Source organism: Alosa alosa, chromosome 2 (assembly GCF_017589495.1).
Source record: "Alosa alosa isolate M-15738 ecotype Scorff River chromosome 2, AALO_Geno_1.1, whole genome shotgun sequence".
In the NCBI taxonomy this organism is placed as follows: Eukaryota; Metazoa; Chordata; class Actinopteri; order Clupeiformes; family Clupeidae; genus Alosa; species Alosa alosa.
In genome coordinates, this window is record NC_063190.1 from 11,118,880 (window position 1) to 11,136,474 (window position 17,595).

The 17,595-nt window shown below is 44.6% G+C and overlaps 1 long non-coding RNA gene across 1 annotated transcript; it reads right to left on the reverse strand.

Moving 5' to 3' along the window:
- Positions 1-8,975: 8,975 nt before the first annotated feature.
- LOC125291290 lies at positions 8,976-9,666 on the reverse strand. Its single transcript, XR_007192963.1, has 3 exons — positions 9,578-9,666; positions 9,257-9,478; positions 8,976-9,068 (listed from the first exon to the last, which is right to left on the reverse strand). It is a non-coding gene; the product is annotated as an uncharacterized LOC125291290 (long non-coding RNA).
- Between the last annotated feature and the right edge of the window lie 7,929 nt (positions 9,667-17,595).

Here is a 17,595-nt window from a genome sequence, read left to right on the forward strand (position 1 = left end):
GAATCCGACCTCCCGTGTGTGGAAGGCCTTACGGGCGTCATACCCCAACCAGTACAGCCCCTCGGCCATCTGGATAGAAAAACTCAAGGACAGTGATAATCCCGCAGCCTTCGTGGAAAAGGCAGCACAGGAGTGGACAATAAGGATGGAACAAAGGCCAGAAGACTCAGGTCCCGCCACCATGCAGTTCAGGAGAGCGGTCATGGAAGCACTGCCAAGAGAAGTAAGGACGCAGTTGGAAAGCGACTGGCACATGGCAGTTATGCCTAAAGAAGAATTCAGGTTAGCAGTGGTACACCATGTAACTCTGTACAGACAAGGGAGAGACAGGGAGGAGCAACAAGAAAAGGAGGCCACAAGGAAACTGACCCATGTGCAGCTCCAGGAGGCAAAGGGGGCAAAGAAGGCAGCCACCCAAGCTCCAGTGATGCCCGCTACAGCCCCTGTCCCACAGCCGCAACAACCAGTGACACAACCACCCATGGTGCAACAGCCAGTAATGGTGCAGCCACAACCTGTGCAGCCCATGGTGCAGACATGGCAACAGGCGCCATGGACCCCCACCACAGCAACAACAGAGGCAACAGTGGTACCAGCCAAGAGGTAGAGGAGGATTCCGCCCAGGAAGAGGAGGACAAGACAGAGGAGGCTATGGAAGAGGACAATACCAAGGCCAACAGAACCAAGGGAACGGCATTCAATGTTGGATATGTGGGGGGATGGGACATATCTCCAGAGATTGCCCAACGAAGGCTGGAGGCCAGAATAACCAAGGAGGACAGGGGTATCAGGGACAAATGCAAGAAGGAAAACACTGCTCCCCAACAAGGGGGAGCCCCACAGCAAGTACGGGAACCCTCTGGCCCAGTTCCCCCTGACAAGGGGAGCTGACGCAGAACCAATGCTGCAGGTTCTAATAGAGGGCATGGAAGTTAAATGTCTAGTGGACACAGGGGCAACGTATACTTGTCTTCACCCAAAAGATGCCCAACACCTCCCCAAGTCTTCAGGAAAATTTATGAAGACAGTGGGTTTTTCGGGAAAAACGCAGCTAATTCCAATGACGGCCCCAGTGTCGATCCAAATAGAAGACAAGGAAATCAGGATACCAGTCTTGATAGCAGAACACACGCCCGTCAATCTACTGGGACGGGATGCGCTATGCAACTTAAGACTCCAAATTGACTGTTCCCCATCAGGAGTACAGATAACAGGATTGGCAACTCAAATGGCCCTAAGAATAAGTGCCCCATCACAAAACGAAACCCATCAAGTCTACTGGATTGGATGATTGGAACCAGACATAGAGCGAGTAATCTACAACGAGCATGTCCTCCAGATAAACAGCCTTCATGCTCGTTTGAGGGTGCCCCTTTCACTCTACAATAAAATTCGACCAGAGATAAGAAATGGAACAAGGAGGTGGGAAAGTGGGGACGCATCCTGCTTGACATACGTGCACTAGTAGTGGCCAGAGAAGGAGTGGCCGCTGAGGTGAAATTTGTGGAAGGATGGGATCTGGGTGTGATCTTTAACATGCCCGGAACAATGCCACAAATCCCCTGAGAGTGGCCAGGGACCACAGAGCAAGGGAGATGGGCCTAGTGATGCTTGAAGCCAAGTGCATCAAATGGAAAGACACCGGAAATGACCGACTTCAAACGGCCATAAACTGTGAAGGAGAGCCAATGTTCAGGATAATGTTGGACAAACCGGTCACCGTGTGGGGAGTCCCGCAAGTAATCGAGATTATGGACACAGAACCACAAGAGAAAGAGGACATACCCTACGCCAAAGAGTGCCCATATGGGAATCAATTCTGTCTTTACCGCCTATTCCCAGGAGCGGGACGCCGCTGCTGGGAGAAGATAAGGCATGTGCCATTCAGCAAAGAGGACGGAGAATGGAGCACATACATGCGACACCTGTCATGGTGCCCCAAGAGGATGGCCACACAACCGGCAGAGCATGCCCAAGAGGGGCATCAGGGTGGACAGGTGGCCCCAAAAGAGGTCCCCAGCATACCCTACGTCAAGGGATGCCCCTATGGCAACCCATACTGCATGCATGGCCTAATGAGAGGAATAGGGTATCGATGTTGGGATAAGAAGAACCATGTGCCCCTCAATGAATCTGATCCAGACTGGGAGAGATACAAGAAGCACTGCGTGACAGACAAAGGACCAGGAAGGCCGGGACCGGCCCCCTGGAAGATGATGATGCTGCAAGAGACGGCGGAGACTGACGCAGAACGTGCAGAAAAGGTATTGGGACAAGTGCCATCTGTGGTATGGTCACAGGGAGATGGAGACATAGGACTGGTTAAGTCAGCGAGCCCTGTGGAGTTCAGACTGAAACCAGGAGCGACGCTGCCTTTCCAACCACAGTACCCAATTTCAGCAGAAGCAGCTGAAGGGATAAGAGGGACAATTGAGGATCTCCTGGGAGCAGGAGTCTTGGAAGAGGTCCCAAGTGCAAGGTGCAACACACCCATATTTCCTGTGCTGAAAGCAGATGGAGTGCGATGGAGAATGGTCCAGGACCTCAGACCAGTGAATGAACGCATTGAGGACTATCCGGCGGACATCCCACATGCTAACGTACTGATGACCAACATCCCGGCGAGCACAACGACGTTCTCCGCCATTGATCTGGTTCAAGCTTTTTTCACAATACGAGTGGCTCCCGCCAGCAGGGAGTTCTTCGCGTTCAAATATCAAGGCAAGACATTCCAGTACACGAGACTCCCACAAGGGTTCAAGCACTCACCTCACATTTTCAACCAGGCACTAAAAGAGGATTTGAAACACATCGCATGCCACAGTACGATTCTGCAGTATGTTAACGACGTTTTGATATGCTCACCGGACAAGGAAACATGTGAAAAGGACACAGTCCACGTGCTGACTGTGCTGGCCGAAGGGGGGTACAAAGCATCAAGGAAAAAGCTACAGTTTGCACAGCCTCAGGTGATCTACTTAGGTCGCCAAATCTCACACGGACACAAGGGTATCACTCCAGAACACATTGAGGCCATCACCAAGGCACCAAAGCCAAACACAGTGAAGCAGATGATGTCGTTTATTGGACTCATAGGTTTCAGCAGCGATTGGGTGGAGTGCTATGAACAAAAGATAGCCCCACTGCGAGCTATGATTGTGCAGGCTGGGACCAGCCACCTGAAGAACCGTCTCACATGGACTCTAGACGGGAATGAGGCGTTCGAGCGCATCAAGGGAGAACTGCAACGAGCACCGGCGCTTGCGCTACCTGACTATGGAAGACCATTCTACCTGTACGTGTCAGTCAGAAAAGAAACAGGAAAAGATGCATACATGACCGCAATTGTGGCACAAACACAGTGCCACGGGCGAGGCAAACAAGCAATTGCATACTACAGCTCAAAGCTGGATGCGGTAGCCCAAGGTTACCCTCCATGCTTTCAAGGATTGGAGGCAGCGTACTCAGCATACGTCAAAGCCTCTAGCACCACCATGGGATGGCCAGTGACGATACACACCAGTCACGCAATAGCGCAGTTGGTTGAGCAAGGAAAATTCTGCGTGACGCCTCAGAGACAGCTGAGATATTATAACTTGTCACTCTGCCCTGATGTCACTATAAAGGCGTGCGACACAGCAGGGAATCCAGCGGATCTCATCCCGCTTGAGTACGAGGGCGAACCACACAACTGTGTGGCAGACTCAATCGCCTTCTCCAAGTTGAGAGAGGACTTACAGAGTGAGCCACTAGGGCAAGGACTTACCTACTTTGTGGATGGATCTAGCCACAACTATGATAACAAAACACATGCGGGGTTTAGTGTAGTGCAGATGACGAATCCAGGAACCTTTGTGACAGTTATGAGTGAGCCGTGCACACAGCCATGTTCAGCGCAATTGGCTGAATTGAAGGCACTGACAGCAGCATGCTGTCTGGGAGAAGGACAGGACGCAACCATACACACAGATAGTGCTTATGCCCACAATGTCTGTCACGTGCATGGGGCCCAATGGAAGCAGAGGGGCTTCAAGAAATCGGATGGGAGCCCAATCCAACACCTAGAGCAGATTCAGTTATTGTTAGCGGCCATGATGCGTCCAAAGACACTGGCGATATGCAAGTGCAAAGCACACTGTAAGGGACAGGACTATATTACCCTAGGCTAGGGTTTCTCAACGGGGGCGGTACCGCCCCCTGGGGGGCGTTCGTACAACCTAAGGGGGCGCTGGGAACGTGAGAGTTCTTTTTTTGTTTTCACATTTTAAATCATGTTGTTACATTTTAAACTTTCATGGTTTTCACATATTTTTGGTGCAAAAATAGGCTATTTTTATTCATGGGTTTCTAACCCCTCTACCGTCCCAGCTACATTTTACTGTTTATCTATGCTCAGTGGTCATACAGTGCAGTTCGGGCATGCACACGCCGGAGTCACGCCCCCCCCAGCCCCGCTGTTGTTCTGCAGCTGCTCTGAGCATAGTCTCCAAAAAAAGACCATTGCTAATCAAATACTTTAAATATGTATAGGCCTACACAGGCCTCACGCACGGATACTGTTTTGTGATTGGTTGGATTGTTGCGATGTGCATATGTTGTTCACGTTGATGTGCATTTGATTTTTGTCCATGATAATATGACACGCCTTGTTGCCTAGATTAAATGTTCCTATTGATTTAAAAAAAATCATTATTAAACCAATGATGATGTGGTAGTGTTTTTTTTTTACCCAACCAGTCTCCTATTGCTTCTAACAGTGGGCTAAATCTGCTTAATAATAAAATAGGCTCATAGGGACATTTTCTTATAATTCCAGAAGAAACCAAAACAGCGCAGAAATGGGCTCGTTTTTTTATTTAAGCAATATAGCATAAGAGTGAGTGGCCTATAGCCTACCCGGGGGTGTAGTTTTCATTTTTATTGTGTGTGGGGGTTGGGGGGGTGCCAGAGGATCAAAGTAAGGTCAGGGGGGCGTTTGCTCAAAATAGGTTGAGAACCACTGTGCACAGGCAGCTGAGGCAGCAAAGGAGGCAGCACTGGAGGCTAGGAAGTTGAACAAAGCCCCACGCTCCCCGCAAGACAACGAGCCACACAAAATACTGCTCAACAGGGCGGTGCACAGCATGCCTTGCCCTACAAGATGCCCCTACCCTTACAACACATGTATGTGGTGCTCCCAGTGGTGTGATGACGACCACGAGCACCAGATAGATCCCGTCTGCTGTGCACTGTGCCAGAGGGCCAGCTGTCCTGAGTGCTGGGACAAGCCCTGTGAAGCTAGGTACTCGCCAGGCGTAATTGACCGCTATTTCACAGCAACCGACACAGCGATACAAGCCCCAGTGGTCCGAACCTTGCCTGATGGACGAACTCTTCGAATTACAGACCCCATCAGGCCCTCCCTGCCTGACGGACGAACACTTAGAATTGTGGATCCTATGCTCACACTTAGTGCTATCAAGGATGCACAAAATGCGGCACCCGCTGCCGAAAAAACGTTGTGGGAGGATAGAGGGGCGTCAAAAGGCAGGAACGGGGTGTGGCAAAGCCATGATGGGAGAGTGGTGGCCCCGAATCGCTTCCTCTATCTCCTCGTTCATGATGCGCATGATGTGGATCATTGCGCAAGGGGGGAGGTCAAGCGACAAATACTTGACAAAGGATTCTGGGCCCCATACCTTCAAGATCGCATCAGCTACGTACTAAAGAATTGCCATACCTGTGCCACACATAATTACAGAAACAACATAACAATAGGCATAGGACCACGGCCCCTGGGACACGTCCCGCTCGCAGAAGGACCGTTCAAACACCTAGTAATGGACTACATCGACATGGGAAGGACGGTAAACTCATACAAACATGTGCTGGTGATAATGTCGCTACTCGCGATGGGTAGAAGCAAAGATCCTTGATTACTAGCAAGATAGAGCAACGTAATACGTTACTATGGGAGAAAAACGGCACAGTTCCTGTCTGCATAAAGGGGCGTGTTTAGCCCTACGTCATATTTTCTGAGAAAGCCGTGAACAGAAGGTCGAAGGCTCGGAGCTGTTCACTACGCTGATCTGGAGCTGAGCGGTCGTCGTCCACATGAAATCAAGGTAGGCCTAAATCGTTTTTTCTCTTACATATTATTACCATTGAACTGTATAGTTTATGTAATCTACCTTGCTATTATAACCAATATCACCAGTGTGTGTTTATCGGTCACAGTCATCGTGTTGTTCGTCGGCTAAGTTACCATAGTTTGTTATATGTTAGCTGCCAGTTAACTTATACCTCATTTTATCATAGGTTGGTAGCAATAAGAAACGTGTCCAGTTAGCTTATTCTGATAAACATTGGCTTTAGTTTAGTTCGGAGATTGAATCCCCCAGGTTTACAACTGATTAATGTTAACTTATTATGATTTGCAGTTAACTCAATCATCAACAACCATGGCCAGATTTTCGCGGGCTCTAGGCCTACAAGACTCTGCGTGCATTCGTGTCAACATCTTCAATGCTACAATGACAGGGGAAAGAAAGACAACCACAGCTGATTTTATATGTAACATTCATTTATGATGTGAAACATTTAAGTTTCCTTTGTTGGGTAGTTTAGAGGGTTTGTTAACCCTTTTATTAGCCTGTGAGTTCTGGCACTTGAGTTCAGCCCCCAGCATGCACATAACAAATTTCGGCAGCATGAGTGTGACTAATTGAGATGCATGTTCAGGATGCAAATCGTGTAGTGGATTGAAGATGTCTGTCTCCTGCACTGTTTTGACGATGTTGGGTCTGGCCCAATATGTCCGAAGGCCCTCGGTAACTACAGCCTCCATCCTCAACACTATCTGCTGCAGCAACACAGAGGGCTGTATGAGGCCAGCGGTGGAGGTGTAGCGTTTCCTCTTCACAAATGATGAGCTTTCCATAGTTGACACGTATGTGTGGTCACCTTCTTCTGTGTGGACCAGAATATCCTGGCAGTGTGTGCAGGTGGATAGACCAGGGTCTTTTTCACTGCCTGAAGCAGCCACCCAGCAATGTAAGTAAGGACCTCCTTCTTCACACAGTCGCCTGCCTCAGTGTCCTCCAACAGATCTCCTAAACCCTCTGTCATCTCATCTAAAGGCTTTTTGAGAAGGTAAAGGTTTCTGTTAGTTTGGGGGAAACAGTTTCTTTCATTAAGTCATTGATATTGTACTTTCAATGAAGCAACTGTTAAGCTGACATGTGGATGGAAAAGGACAATGAAGCCCCATATGTTGACTTTTAAGTATATTGTAAGTATATATATGTACAGTGCATAGGAAGATGACGCACAACAGTGAGGGGTGCTGCAGGGATGTCCACTGTTGGTTCTGCCCTGGTGTTTGTCATGGCCAACAGTGGGATGCTAGGCTCCTCCAGGCAGTTCCCCCCCTCTGGACTGGACAGTTTGGCCAGAGACGCACTTCTCAAGGCTGATGTAAACTCTTGAGAAGTCGGATTGTACCGATGGCCCCCTTTACCTCTTATAACTGAAAATAAATTCTTTGTACAAGAGGTATTGTAAAAATAGATTTAAATCATATTGTGAAATATGCAGGCAATGTAAAAAAAAATATGGTTTTGTTTCTCATTTCTGTTTTACCTCAATGCAGTCTTGATTTAATTTTGCTGTGCAAATGAATTTCAAATTAATGTTTGCCATAGAGTTCCAGAGAAGGATGACACTTCGGATGGTAAGGCTGAAGCCCCACTGGCATGGAGGAATGAATCTAGGTCTATGAAAGTAAGACAAAGTAATTCATTTTTTTGTTTAACTGAATGCAAAGTCTTAGCTGTATATGCAAATTGACGTTTGTTCAAGGTGGTTTGCAAAATGGACCTGAAACCCAAGACGAAATCCAAGGCAGAGACTCCTCCAGGACCTTTACCTGGACTGCGCCCTCATGTTGAGAGGGCGGGCGCCATGGATTTTGTCTCCAATGGTCCTGTTAAGTATGCAAGATATCAAAGTAGGGTATTACTGACATATTTTGTCGTAATTTTATTATGAGCCTAGGCTTTCTTTCTGTACCTTGAATTTAGAATGTCAAAAAGCCTGTTCATATCTTGAAAGAACAGTGCAGTGTCCAGTGCCTTAGATGGAAGCCGACCCAAGTCTACCATGGTTTTCATGCCTTCAAAACCAAAGCACTGGTAAGTTTATATAATCACTTGATTGTGTTTATGTTGAGTGGTCATTGTAGTCATTACTTGCTACGTGTACTCTTACCAGCTGCCACAGTATGGCTAAAGACCGCACTTGCATGTTCATAAAAGGTGGTAATATGATGTGCTTCTCTGTTAATTTTGGAGCCAATCTTACAGTATTTTTTTTGTCATTCTCATAAAATGTTTCAAGGTGGCTCCAGGAGATGTTTTTGTCCTGAATCTAGTTTGAAAAAATATTAATAAAAATAATCATTGTATTGTATTTTTTATGCATTGATCAAACTAATTATTGTATTGTATTTCATGTATTGATAACATGCATGTCGTCCACATTGTTCGTTTCTATTGTATTTATTTGGTGCTAACCTTAAGCCCATGTCTTTTTAAATTGTTGCGGACAGATTTAACCAAATGTGGCACATCGAAGACAATGGGTATTATCTTCCCATCCACAGCAAAGCTGTGAGCCATCACAGTTGGGTCGTCAGCCTTCAGACTGGCCCCTAGAGTCCTCATGGCTTTCAAATTGGTGGGTGATTGGTCACAAACCACACACACAACCTATGGTAAGACACAGAAAATTAACTTGTTATTTTGTCATTAGTGTTATAGAAACTGTTATCTTCAGGGTTCCCACAGGTCCTGTTAATTCTGGAATATCACATATTTTTTATAAAGCCTATTCAGGGAAATTTTGTTGAGGTAGTTTAAAAAGTACTAAGAGTGGGAACCCTGCACCTTACCACACTAATGTCTTTACTGGAAGTCAGATAGTTCTCTTACTGTAAGACCAATCCTAGCCATACGTCTTACAGCCTCCACCAATATGTCTGCAGTTTCCTCTGCAGGCAAAGCCGATTTCGCAAAGAAATAAGCGATTGCCTGAAAAGGATAAATGGCCATACTCATCAGGTGCATGTTATGAGGTAATATGTCTAGTATTATTGGTTTGATATGTACAGCTTATGGCAGTTTTTCCCAAAATGGTTTCATGACATTAGGTCTTAAAAGCCATTTACACTACATATTGTTTTGGACTTTTATCCACATTTCTGGGAAGACTGACTTACTTGTTTCCATTTAGAAGCTATGCCTCTACACATGATGACCATTGCGTGGTCAGCCATCTTTCCTGTGCCCGTCAAGCCATCTACACAATCAAATGTAGGATTGTAACACAGATGTTTTTTAATGGCCATCTCATCCAACACAATTGCGACATTGCGTTGATGAGGCTCCATTGTCTTGACTCGATTTTTCATCTGGGCAATGATGGTATCTAAAAACCCTTGCTGTAAGTACATTGAGAAGAACACTACTGGTCATATATATTTGATACATGTATTATGTTTTTAAAAAAAAAGCAATTGACATGTCTTTGTCATTCTTACTTTGAAATGCCCCAAGATGTTGGCCAGGTACCGTCGCAATGTCGATGGACAGGGCAGACAAAAGTATGTTCTGAGTACTTTATAGGTTGCTGGACTCTGATGTATTTATTTATTATTTATTATAGGCCATGTCTTTGATTTTTTTTGGAAATTTCCTGCATTTCCTCATTGGCCTCTGCTCTTTTGCTTGAAACATGAGGAATTCCCTGCTGTGTGGAGGAAGGGTGGCCAGTGTGTCGGAAAGCTTGATCTTGCCTTGCTCAGCCTGCAGCCTTTGAAAAAGGTAATCCTATTAATTTGAAGATACTTGCACCATAACTGATGAATACATTTTGAAGTATATGTTGTTGCCTACTTTGTTTTAAGATCATAAAGTTGTGAGCGGAGTCTCCTCTGAAGGCGGATCTTGGAAACTGTCAATGCCTTAATTTTATTTCTAAGCCACTTGTTGTCTTTTTCTGCTGTCACAGAGCTGCAGTGCAAGTAGCTGCTTGTCCTCCCCCTTTTTTGCAGCTGCTTTTTGTAGCTGTAATAGTTTATTTAAACATAGAGCAGTACATCATGTTAGTCTTTGTCAAACTAGTTAGTCAAGCTGAGAAGGGTGTGCTTTCACACATAATATCTTTGTTAAAATCTCATTGCAGGTCTTTTCATTTTGGGTACCTCAGTGACATCTGCCCTAGCATCTGTACCCAGATTGGATTCCCGGTGGCCTTGGTCTCCTATGGTTGTCCCCTCTACTTGAAATGGATTTGCAACCATAGTATCTTGACAACAAATAACAAATGTTTGATGTACTGTTTGATACCATTTTACTTCACAGGTTTACCCTTTGAACCGGAAATAAATAAATAGTAAAAACCCACCAGCAACTGTCCTGTCCAATATAGATCTCATAATAGTCATTCCTTTGGGAGGATTTGGGCAGTTGATGATTGTTGGTACCGCCTCATCAGTTAGCCGTTTCCTCTTGCTCTATAAAAGTGATTTGGTATGCACCTGAACACCTAAGGATGCTTCATTTTTGTATGCAATATGCTAATAGATAGCGGCTGTATTAGTTGTAATGCTTCATAGTTGTGACATGAGTTATGCCTTTAGTGTATGATGCTATAGTTTAGCCCATGTCAAGACATTTCCAGTGGTGTTTTAATACAACTCTGTAATGATAACGTACCATTTGAATAATCATGCTGGGGTTGAAATGATCCTCACAAACCCCATATCCCCCAGCTGTGAGATCACTTGTTGATATGGAAAAGGAGAGATCTGCCCTTCTTATATTTATCAGCCATCTCTTTTTTCTAAACATATTTATGGCTACTGTTAGTAAAAGCACAATGAGTAAGTACAACATTGCCAAGATCTATGTATTTATCAATCACTTAAGCTCATAGCCCACATGATTTATTTATGCTATTAATTTACAACACTGATCTTACACTTTAAATCCTGGAGGTCGCAGTTTGGTGTAACGTTAACTCACGTAGCATAAGTTGCTAACTTTCTGTGCAATTTATCTTAACTTACCGATCTGTATCCTTGGGGAAAGAAAATATGGATTTTTCCGACTGTCAAAGTTTCGGCATGTTTAATTTGTGTAAACAACTAAGTTAACGTTATGAAATATTGTCTCGATGTTGTCTCAATAAGATTTTGTTCTTAAAAATACTAACGGTATTTTTTTTTGTATTTAACATTCCAGGGCATGTGCACAAAAAGAACCAAATAAATGAATCAGACAATCGAATTGTATTTTTATTTGTTTATTATATATTTTTATATTACAACTATAAGGTAAACGACATCCTCAAAACTTCTGAATAATCTGTATCAGTTTTCCACTGTCCCCGGCTGTCGTCCATTAGCATGACAGCGTGGCTAACTTTAGCCAGCAGGCTAGCTAGCTCGCTGCCACCAGTCAGTAAGTGGTCGCTACCTGAGCTGAAATAAAGTGTTTTTTCCCAAACCAACACAAACAAATTACACTATTAGGCTTGAAATGATCACAAACACTTACAGATTACTTACAAGATGTTCAAACAACCCTCAACAAATCCAGAAAACCATAATAACCAATTTATTGGTAACATTCTACAATCTCCCATTGACTTTAATGCAGTGATGGCTTACTCTGGTCTGCATAAAGGGGGATTTTCCCCCCTCCCCCTTGCAATAGTCGAACGCGGAAATTGTCGAACGTTTGCGCCTCTCGCTCCGCTTGAACCCTCTCTGGTAGAAGCCTGTCCGAGCAGAGGGCAAGACGAAAAAACAGTGATTCGATTCCTAGCAAGGGAAGTAATTCCCAGGTTTGGGATCCCGAAAATATCAGCAGCGACAATGGTCGAGCGTTCACGGCTAACACGTGGAAAACGATTGCACAGGCGTTGTGCATCAAAACTCGGGTTCGGTTGTGTTTACCACCCCCAAAGTCAGGGGATGGTCGAAAGAGCGAACGGAACGCTGAAAAATAAGATTGCGAAAATCTGCCAAAGTGCGCACGACGATCCAAACTTACCGAACCTAAATTGGGTCGACGCGCTACCAATCACGCTGATGAAAATGCGTTGCGAAAAGAATCGAACCACTCATCTGACCCCACACAATGGTAACGGGGCGGGCAATGCCCACGCCACGGTTCAGAGGAGATCAAAGGCCCCCGCTGGAAATTCTAGAACAAGAAGTGAGCAGTTATATTAAACAGCTTTCTCAAGTTCACAGGGGAGTTTTCCAGGAGCAGAAGAGGAGAGACAAAGCACTGGAGCAGAGGACTGAGCCAGGACCGATCCAAGTGGGAGACTTGGTGTACCTGAGGGTGTTTAAGAGATCGTGTCTCGACCCCAGAGCAGAGGGGCCCTACAGAGTGACCCGGGCTACCTCCAGGGCGGTAAGAGTGGAAGGATCAGATTTGTGGTATCACCTTAACTCTTGTTACAGGGCGGTGCCACCAGAAGGGGCAGGAGATCCAGGGGAACCAGAGGACGATGACGGAGACCAGAGCCCACCAGGACCTCCACCAGACTCCCCCGGGGAGGATGCGAATAAGTCGCCTTAAGTAATATTGGTTTAATCTTTTATCTCACAAATGCTAATGTTTCGCTATATGTAGACGGTAACTTAAGAATAATAGAGGATTAGCCCTCAACTGCAAGGCCATCCAATATTGGATAGATGTAAGCTTGCTACTAGAGGTGCTCACCTCGCCCCAACTTACTGTGCGTTAGACCTGGCCCGCCCAGTGGTGAGGCAGGTGTGTGGCGCAGTCAGTGCTCAAGGACGGGTACGACCCTATTGGCCAGCAGGGGCAACCTAAGGCAGAGCCTGGCGGGCCGTCCCCTTGGTGAGGCGAGCCTGCGGCCGGCACGCCCGCCCGTTCTCACGCTAGTGTGAATGCCCGGAGGAGGAGGGGGATAACGTTGCAAGTAACAAAGGGGGGTGATGCATGAAGGCCGGAAAAGGGCCATATATATACACCATGTAATCATAATATAGGGTTTTGCTTAAAAGGGCCATACAGTGGGCAGTGCTTCGACTTGGCCAGCTTCACTCGCGGTCCGCGCGTGGGATCACCCGACTTTAATTTGTATTTTCCCAGTGTGACGCTGCAACAACCCAAACAACCAGTAGATGGCTCAAGTGAGCAGGGTGTCTTGTAAAAAGAAATGGAGCCTGGAAAACCCTACACAGACTTCACTACAAACTTTAGCAGACTGGTTTAGAAATAATTTAATAGCCAGAAATATGCCTGCCCTGCCCTGCCCTAATAAAGAAATATTTGGTTAACTGCGAAAGTGAATCCCGGTTGCAGCCGAGAAGAAACGAGGACAAATTAAACATTCTGGTTTTCTCCGAAAGTGCAACAATGATAGACAGAAATCATTTGGACAAAATATAGAGCATATTAACCTCCTTTGCTCAGCCAAATGCCTTCCTGTTACGCCCCTGTTATCACGGAGTTACAGGCTTATAAACGATTTTTGATGGTCACAAGTTTACTTCATTAGCGGTTTATTTTTTTGATTATTAAAGAGTGTTTTTCATTTAAAGGTTTGACTTTGTGCTTATTCAGTAGAGCATTTAGTGCTCTTCCCAATCCCAGACGCTCACATTGCATGTTTGTTTGTAATGGATGCAACCGCCAGATACGCTTTGTCATAGGCACCGATACCGTGGATGCTTTCTCTCGGGCACCCACTGAAAACATCGAAAGCACCCACGCGGTGACAGCTTACAGTCCCGCTAAAATTTACATTCATTTAAAATCAAACATCGCAGTTTATGTTAAATTCAGCATCTCTCATAATGTGATTGGATATGTTGCTGTCAATTCCCTACTTCATATACTAACCACCAATGAGAGCGCCTCTCGTATGAAAATTCCCTGACACTTCCCACCTGAAGAATTAACGCAAGGCTTTGTCGGTCTTCAGCCCTGTGAATGTTTAAAATGTATATAGCCCTGAATATCATTTTAAAAGTAGTCTGACAAAGCTTATTGTTTTGTGACACAGCTAAACACTGGTCCCCATAGAACGCCTATAACATAGCCTAGGTGGTCGCAACTCACAAAAAAAGCAGATAGAAAGAACTCACGCAAATCTAGCCTACAACACGCAGACAGCTTTATGCGCAGGGGAGAGATTGCGCAAGGCCAAGACTGTGCTTTTATGATTGTTGCCTTCTGATGGTATCTTGCTAATTCAACACAAATTGTTGAATAACCTTTATCTTATAACTCCTTGTCTGAGCGACTACCAGGCCTATGGTTTTTAAAAGTCAGATGTTCCCTGACAAAGACACTAATTTTTGCAAACTCCCTTAATTTTCAACCCTTGAAGACATCGGGTCTGGCGCTTATGTAGATCGTTTCTGCACCATTTAATTTCTCAGAATTTAGGTCTACTAGGCCTACAATAACGCCATCACCAAATACATCTTTTATTTTTTGATCAACCACAAAGAGTAGCATAGGCCTACTGTGCACAGTGCACTGACGACTGTAGCAGCCCAACGTAACCAGTTGTTGTAGATGAGAGGCAACCCCTTCAGATAGCCTGGACAACATGTTACCTGGGTGTTGCCTACATTATTAATTAATGGTAGCCTACAATAGTTAATTGATTCGCGAACATATTAGGGAATCAGGATGGAGAGAGTCACGTGTGTATTGCTTTTTATGGATCGAATCCAGTTTAATGCTAGTTTTCAAAACATATATTTTTTTACATGTCTTTTGTCCGAAAGTGGCTGTAATGTAGCAGAGCCATGCATTTATGAAAAGTTTACTTCAAACCGCCTGAAACAACTTGTTTGTGAATGTCTGACAACTGCTGCAGCGCGATGCACGCGCTAAAGGAAACCAGTAGGTGGAGAAACCAGAAGGCACACAACACCGAACGATTTTAAGGCTATTTCAAGATAGGCTACTCAATGGTGCTATTTCACACGATTATAGCGACCCCCACTCACCGGGTTAGTGGAAGGTGTTAATAGACGATTGGCGAGCCTACAGTGGACTAGGGCTGTCAAAATTGCTCAAAAATGACGCTCGAATATCCCCCTAAAATAAACACATGTATTTGAATATATTGGAATATCTAGGCTATATTATTTGCGATTATGTCAGTGATGATCATGTCATCTGTTTTAACTTTTTTGTATGGTTATTGCTTGACAGGGGGGATCCCAAGCAGCTTTCAGCCATAAGGCATTTCCTAATTCACCTGACACTGATATAGGCATAGCCTATAAGCAGTTTAATTAATTGTAATGTTAGTTGTAAACAAACGGGCTACTTGGTGAGGATTGGCCTCACAGATGCGCTCGTGCCTTAAATGGCAATACAAATCTTCACGATAGGCCTATTAACTGACCGCCGATTCACATTGGCTGGGGGGCAGGGGGGGCCATCAGACATTTGTTCCCAAGGGTCTATGAATTGTTAACCCGGCCCTGCCCCCAACTTTCCACCTCTGAGATAGCTGAAAAGAAGTCTGGACTCCTAACTCACTAGACCTACTTACTGTAGGCTGCGCAAACCACAAGCCTGCAAACTGTGCGAGTCATTCGAGGCAGGCCTTCTGTTGAAGAATTTTATATAAATCCTGTATAATCCATATAATCCTCCTACCCCCGCTACCACAGCTGTGGATAGTGTGGCATGCTCACGCGTTATGTCTCCTTCTTGCAAACTAGGCCTATAGCCCAACCACGTCTTCAAAAAAATAACAACTTGCCAGATATGCCTTCATAAATTTGGGCTTCATTCAGCATTTTGTTCTTCCACTGAAATGACTCTTCTACATTTGCTGCCTGCTGCATCCTTTCTGTTTGTATTGTTTAGAAAAATGTTTGACGCCTTGAGTTAATGCATAAACATTGTTTGCTGGTAACCAGCCACAAATAGCCTACAGATTCTTGCGGCGTTCTCTCCAAAATGTGCCCGTTCTATAGGCTATCCAAGTGCATAATTTGCGGCATAAAGCAGATTTATTTGTGTATTGTACAGAAAAATAAAAAATAACCTGTCAAGCAGTCAATTGACTACATTGCAGTCAATAAGTAGTGCAAATTATGAAACCAAAACGTGGGTCATAGTTGTCTAAGCCTCTGCTGTGAGGCCAAACCCATGAACAAAGACGCATTGATATCTGCAATAGTTTTTTTTTTTGGCGAAACAAGCTCACAGCCGAACAAGTCATACTGAAGGGAGAGGCAACTGGCATGTGATCTCCCCACGGGCCAATGGATGTACAAGTTTTCTCCTGTGCCTACGATATTTAATCCAGTGTTTTGTCAAGTTGCAAAATGCTATTCGTTTAAATGAATTTTTATGATAGTATGAAGTACTTTTTGTATAGGGTACTATCTTAATTGCTTTATACTCAATACTTGACCAATGGCTATTGCATCTGTCTATTGAAAGTGAGAATGTGGCATGTGATATACTGTGTAGGCTTCATAAAAAATAAAATAAACAGATTGCTAATGGCCTACAAGCTGATCTGGGGGCGTTTCCCGCACAACCACGGAGGTTAGCTTTTTACTAACAGGATGCATCGCTCAACTAACCAACATGTAAGTTACGACTGTTTCCCCAAAAAAACTGTCGTGTTTACATAGTACTGTAAGTTTGGACCATGATAGTTTCCAAACTTCAGTAGACTGGACTAAGGTGGTTAATGACGTTTAGTAGCACGTGAACGGGCACTTGCACATACTTCTGTGGCGCGTGCGTTAAGGCCGGCAGATGACAGCCGCCATTGCACAGCAGTTACCAGTCCCCCGTCCAAGAGTTCGAATCTGTTAAGACGTTGACAACAATATTGACATCGTTGTTTATCTTTTGTGCAGATCATATTATCAAAATCAGAATCAGCCTTCTTGGCTTGGTTTATGAAACTAACAACCCTCCATGAAAATCAAAGGCTACATATTCTCAGCTGACTCGGCCAAAAGTGCCACCACCTTATTATTATCTGCAAGTGTGTGACTTTTACTTACGTGCACATGGCTGCAAATTGACTTTTAATTTATGTATTTTCTGCCTTGGGCATTTTAAAATATGGATGTATGGTGGTTAGAAGTGTAAATATCAATTAGAAACCTAAATATATTTATAATTATTAATTTGCAAACAAATAACTGGCGCCAGTGACGCCTTTGACATGAAGATCCCTGAACTATGCTTTTAGCATTCTACCACAGGTCGAGAGGTGTAGTTGTAACTACACAACTTTACGATAGTGGTTTGAACGTTCATTTGAGAAGGAAGGAGTTAGGCTACTATGGTTTTGGGAAACACTAACAAAGCCTAGAGGAAGGAAGCCTAGTGGAACGATGCATTGACTATGTGTTCCAAATATGAATGTAATTCTGCAGCAGGCATAAAGCAGATGTATTTGTTTATTGTACAGAAAATAAAATGACATGTCAAGCAGTCAATTGACTACATTGCAGTCAAGAAGTAGGGCAAATTAATTTACTTAAACCAAAAAACGTGAGTCATAGTTGTCTAA